General features: G+C 50.0%; 1 long non-coding RNA gene across 1 annotated transcript; it reads right to left on the reverse strand.

Moving 5' to 3' along the window:
• Positions 1-1,089: 1,089 nt before the first annotated feature.
• On the reverse strand, positions 1,090-3,878 carry LOC128589046 (uncharacterized). Its single transcript, XR_008380836.1, has 2 exons — positions 3,724-3,878; positions 1,090-1,446 (listed from the first exon to the last, which is right to left on the reverse strand). It is a non-coding gene; the product is annotated as an uncharacterized LOC128589046 (long non-coding RNA).
• Positions 3,879-6,129: the final 2,251 nt, after the last annotated feature.

Consider the following 6,129-nt stretch of genomic DNA (forward strand, 5'->3'; position numbering starts at 1 on the left):
TGAAACTAGGTCAGCTCACCTTGAACTCACGCAGGGAAGCTGGCATCTCGCCTGCTTTAGATTCTCACGAGCCTGCCGCATCCAGCTCCCTCGGGTGACTTTTCATTTGAATGGTCTAGACCAGGGGTTCTCAAGCTTTACCAGGCTTTTGGGTGACCTGGGATCTGGTTAGAACACAGGTGGCAGGCCCCATCCCCAGAGTTCGTGATACAGTGGGCTAGGATGGCCTGAGAATCAACCAGTCTAACACGTTCCTGGTGACAGGGAGGCTGCTAGTTGGGGGACCACACTTTGAAAATCCCTGTGCTCGAGGAAATTTCTGACTCAGGTCACAATAGCTATGCGATGCCTCTAGGCTTATTACTCTTAAGAAAGACTATCCCATTCCACTCCGAGCTTCCCATCGCCCTTACAGGCTGGCCTGCCTCATTTTATTTTAGCTGAAAACGCAAGATTCTCTTCGAATCCCAGGAATTCTAAGCCCATACGTAGGCACCATCATGCCATGACCACAACTCATCTGCACCTTACGGCTCTTTTGGCCCAAGCAACGTGTAACTGTCTCAGCGAGCCTGTGACCCAGGATGTCCCTCCCTACCCAGCACCTGAAAGCTGCCCGAGAGCCTCCAACGCCCCCGTTCTACTCCATATCTCTTCCGTGTCCCCGTCCCCAGAGGAACTCGGGCATGGAGGGAACTCGGTCCTCGGTCTCAAGTAGACGAGAGAAAGGGATGACATCAAGAAATAACATTCTAGCAAAAGAAGGGAAATACCTACATTCATGTCATCTTCTTTTGTCACCTTTGACTCCTTTGATGTCCCTGCAGATTTCTCTCGAGACCCCATCACAGATAGGGTTCCATGAGGAGCAATAATGTCACATGGAGCCCTGGTGTGAACAGGGACTCAGACTTGTGGAGCCTAAGGAGATTCCTCTCCCTGCTGTCCCCCCCAACCCTGAAGCTGGGCTCTGCACAGTGGCAGTGGACCTGGATTTGACCACTTTTTCCTGTCTGCTGACTCTCTGTGAGTGAGCGGGAGGCCGGGCTTACCTAAGCATAAACAAACACACACACAGGCATGCTGGTAATGACTTGCAAAACCAGACTGTTTCCTTGCTGTGCACCAATTTTGTTGAGGCCGATGAACGTTTCTGCAGCTCTTTATCCCCTTCCATTTCTCACTGTGCCCCCAAATACTCCAGGCCAAGTGTGTCCCCCCACTGAGGGCGCAGTCAGGCCATCAGTGCCATCCACACCGCCTGCATCGTTATCAGGCACAGCTTTTGCCCCGGAGCTCGCTGGCAGCAGAGCCACTGATGTGCAAAGCAGAATGGAATCCAGCTTGGCTCTCCCCGGCTGTGTGGGCTCGGCAAGGCTCACAGGACGCATACTTGTTTGTGTCTGGAAATTCAACAGCTGCAGCCCAGGGACTCAGAAAACAGATCTGCGGAGGCAGACCACACCATTATTTGCCCCAGCCAACCACGACCACCTCTTCAGCCCAGAGAAGGAAAGACTGTATTCCCTCCGCTGAGAGTGTGTGTTTTCCAGCTGGTGTTCCTCATGGAAACTGATCCCAGTCCTTTCTAATGAAGGCCCTGACTCCGGAGGTGCCTTGGCCATTAACTTGCCAGAAATATTTCAAAGGGCGTCCACTAACATCATAGTTCATTTCCAGCTTCTCATCCTTAAGAGAAGTGAATCTTTGGGGTTTATTCTCTGCCCTTTACTCCTCTCTAGCTGACCAAAGGGTTCTGTGAATTTAACAGAGTATACAACAGTACTGGTCCCTGATCTACTGTAGCAAACCTCTCCTCTTTCCCAGAGACATTTTCCGGCAGTGGTGAGTCCCCTGTTCTCACTAGAACCACAGCTTGTTCTCTGATGATGTCCACTAGGTTCTAGGTTCTTTATGTGGGGGACTTCGAACCAAGTGGGCCCTCTTCATGAGGACCTTTCCAAACACAGTTCTCCTCTTTCCTCTGGAACACTCACGTTGCTTCAAACTGCCCACCTCCCCCACAAGAAAAACAAAACCACAGATGACAAGGACAATCAAAAAGTTCTCAAGGCTATATTGGCTTTTGCTTTGCCCTGACATTATCCACTTGTGGTCCGGGGCAGATAAGGAGAGCAGTGTTGCTGGTGCTGTATATTGAGTCTGTGACGCAGCACGCTGGGTGCCCCGGGCTTTCTGGCATGGCCCAGACCCCTGTGCCCAGGTCCCCCCAGCCCCAGGGGAGAGGCTTCTGAGCCCCACCAAGATCTTGCTCCACTTCCCCTGCCCTAGCTCACCAAGTCCTTCTAGAAGCCACTATTTGAGGATTCAGAATGGTTTCTCAAAAGAGTGAACAGGAACGTGGAATTTGCCAATGAGAACTGGGCGTAGCATTACCTGTGGGTTTCCAGATTTCTGCCATCACAGCCTCATCACTTCCTTTTGCCTCCATGGTAAGTTGAAGCTAAATTATTGAATATGTGGCCCAGAAACTCAGGAGACAGGGTGAACACCATGACGACAGTGATGGTGACATCTTAGGTGGGGCTAAGTCACTGTCCCTGAGACCTCTCCTCTCTGTCCTGCTCCGCACCCGCTCAGCTGTCTGTGTAGTGAGAGGGAATTCCCCAGGTACGGAGAAGCACATTCCTGCCCAGCTCCCCCCCTCACTCCACATGAGCCGGACAACCAGCCACCAAGGCCTTGAGCATGCACCCCCACCCCCACCCCCCCAGAGGTAAGGGTGGGGGGGTACCCAGCAGCACTCCAGCCCTTGAGAAACAAAAACAGGAGTGCTGTCCTTCGGCGGCCTGTGGCTGAAGAACAGGACGTCTTATGGGGAGAACCCTCCTCTAGCACAGCACGCCTCCCTGAAGTCCTCTGGCTGAGCTTCCAGCTTCAGGAAAGCTGCACATGGAACATGAAAAAGAAGGAAGTCCCCCATCTAAGCTGACAGGTCTGCTGGCCTCCACGTAGGTGATCACCAAAGTTACAAATACCGTGGTTGTATTGACCTTTCATATGAAAATATTTTTAACAAGACAAAGCTAACACACCAAAAGGAAGTAAAATCCAAGTGCTGAGTGAGCAGAGTGGGCGGGTGCTGAGTCTCACGCTGTCCCGGAGCCACGCCAGCCCCTCTGAGGCACCTGTCAGCTTTCTAGGTCAACACTTCACAATGGCCTGGCCGGACTTATCAAAATAGGTGTGTCCCTCTTATAGCCTGTGCCGTCTTTCCCTGGTTCAGTCTTCTTCAGAGGGGAAGCTTCTCTGACATTCCACCTAGGAAGCAGCACAGCTTGCTTAAAATTGAGTGCCCAGGGGTGGCGCCTGTGGCTCAAAGGAGGAGGGCACCGGCCCCATATGCTGGAGGTGGTGGGTTCAAACCCAGCCCCGGCCAACAACTGCAAAAAAAAAAAATTGAGTGCCAGCCAACCCACACCCCCAAACATAAATAAAGGGGTTCTTCACAGCCCTGCTCAAGTACTGGGAAGAGAGATGCCACCCAAGGCTCAAGTACATTCTGAACTGTTCTGATAAGCAGAGAGAGAGAAAGCCACCTGTCCCCTTTAGAACATACTTTCCCTCAGGCCTGGGGCTCAGCGAAGAGAGACAGGAAGATTCTGGCTTGTCTTCCATCCCCATGAGCTGTCCAGCCTCCCTCTGGCAGATGCACCATTGCCCCAGGAAAGAAGAGAGTAAGCCAGCTTCCCCAGACCTCACCGTTCCTCATTCCAAACATCTTGTAAGTCCCAGGGGCATTGAAAGAGTCTGTCCTCAGCCAAACACAACTTCCTGTTTCTAAGAAAGGGAAGAAAAAAATAGTTGAAAGGGTTTTTGGACACTGAAGATTTTAAGTTTCTGTATACGCAAATGAATCAGACACATGTGGAATAAATTTCTCCGGAAGTAAGAAAAGATGCTATGAGTTCTTCTTGCTGGACCAGAAAGTGGGGAAGAGGGGAGCTGGGAAGGGAGGTGTATCAGAGGCTGAAAGGAGAGGGGAGAGGCATGTGACTGCCAGATCAAAGAGAGGGTCCCACCAATGACAAGGCTTGACCAGGCCCCTCCTGAGGCCACATCCTGGAGTTGCTTATTACTCAGAACTTCTCCACTTCTGAGCTCATGAATGCAAACATCCTCCTCCCCAACCACAACTTCCCATCTTCCAGATCACTCACCAGGTCCTGCTACATGGATCCTTCTTTAGTATAGGGACTCCACCCCTTGACCACCCCATGGGCGTACTCTCCACCGTCTGTCTTTACCTCCCCTCTGCTAGCAGGCAACATCCACACCAATGAGGTAACCCCACTGCACACAAGAGGTGCCACCAGAGAGCCATGGGGCCCAGGGGAAACTGTCCAGCCACCCAAGCAGGCTTCACTAGGCCACTCCACCACCAGTTACTTCTCCGCTCTGCTCAACCTCATGGCCCTGGGGCATCTCACTGTGAACAGATGGCCGCACCCTGCTGCTAAGTGGCACCCAACACTGTACCACTTATCACAGAAGGGGGAAAGGGGACCGTCTCATGGTTAACGGATTAGTACAGGCATAAACCCAGAGGAACATCATAATTCCACCTTAATTTGGATTCAGGAGACATATTCTAATCTCCATTGAGTCCGTAGGAAGATAAAGGTGCAAGAGATGAGCTTCTACCTTGTTAAGACAACCCCCAACTCTCTGAAGGCCACAACACACCAGGTGGCAGCACCAGGGCTCCCCACCACCCAGCTTCTCCGCCCAGCCTCCTTGCTCTCCACCACTTGCTTGGAGTCTTGGGGTGGCCACTGACCTGAGGTGCTGGTCATTCCATTCTGTCTGGTTTCACGGCAGAGGGAGCTGACTTTTCAGCATTCAAGAGTTAGGAGAAGGGAAGTAGGGAAAGCCTGTGCAGGCACAGGACCAAGGACAACATACCTAAGGACAGTGGACTTTGCACAGTACTAACCTGAGCCTCCTTCTGGCCTGTCTCTGGCACATTGGGATGCTGAAAGAATGTCCTCCTCTGGGCAGCGCCTGTGGCTCAAAGGAGTAGGGTGCTGGCCCCATATGCCAGAGGTGGTGGGTTCAAACCCAGCTCCAGCCAAAACTGCAAAAAAAAAAAAAAAAAAAGAATGTCTTCCTCTTCCCTGTCTAGAACTATACTCGTAGGAGCAGAGACTACAAATGTGTCAGATCCTGGGAAGCAGGTCGAGATGGAAAGGGAAAAAAAAAAAAAAAACAAGAAAACCTGTCCCACAAGAAATCAAAGGTCCTCATATAAGAACTCTGTCCATTTCTTACCACCAAAGCTGAACTCTTACCTGTAGCTACAGATTCTTCTCAACTTATGGCGGGGCTGTGTCCAAATCAAAATATCATCAGATGAAAATGTATTTAACATCCCAATAAACCCATAATAAAGTCAAAAATTTTAAGTTGAACCATAGTAAATCAGGGGCCATCTATATATCTATCCTTTTTAAAATTATTCTTCAAATCCCAAATTAAAGGTCCTGCTCTCAAAGAAACCCTCAGGTTTGGTAAAACAACCCATGGCTCTGTGCCTCGCTTTGTTTTCGAATGTTTTGTATTACTAGTTCTATTATTATTATTATTTATTGTTATTATTTCAGATTAATAGGAGGTAGAGTGCAGGATCTGAGCATCTAAACAACCTACAAATTAGTTTACATTGTTTGCATTTGTTAGGTAAAGTCCAAGTTGTAGCTGAGCCCCACACCCAGGAGGTGTGCCATAGACCCCTACATTGTACCCATTAGGTGAGAGCTCACCAGTCCCCCTCCCGCCTCCCCCCATCTCCCCCTCTCGCCCACTCAAATTTAATCGAGTTTTTCTCTTGTGTGGGCATGCATTTGTCCATATACTGGTTTCATATTAGTATTGAGTATATTGGATGCTTGCTTTTCCATACTTGTGATACTTGACTACAAAGAATGTTCTTCAACTCCATCTAGGGTTTTCAAATGCTCGGCACACTGGGTTCCTTTCTGTCTTTGCTGGGTGAGTCCCAGATCACATCTAGAATCTGGATGCATCCCTTGAATCTAGCCTAGAGTCTGTGGTACAGCGGGCAGAGAAAATAAATAATCATGCTATCTTCCACTTAAAAAAAAAAAA

Source organism: Nycticebus coucang, chromosome 6 (assembly GCF_027406575.1).
Source record: "Nycticebus coucang isolate mNycCou1 chromosome 6, mNycCou1.pri, whole genome shotgun sequence".
In the NCBI taxonomy this organism is placed as follows: Eukaryota; Metazoa; Chordata; class Mammalia; order Primates; family Lorisidae; genus Nycticebus; species Nycticebus coucang.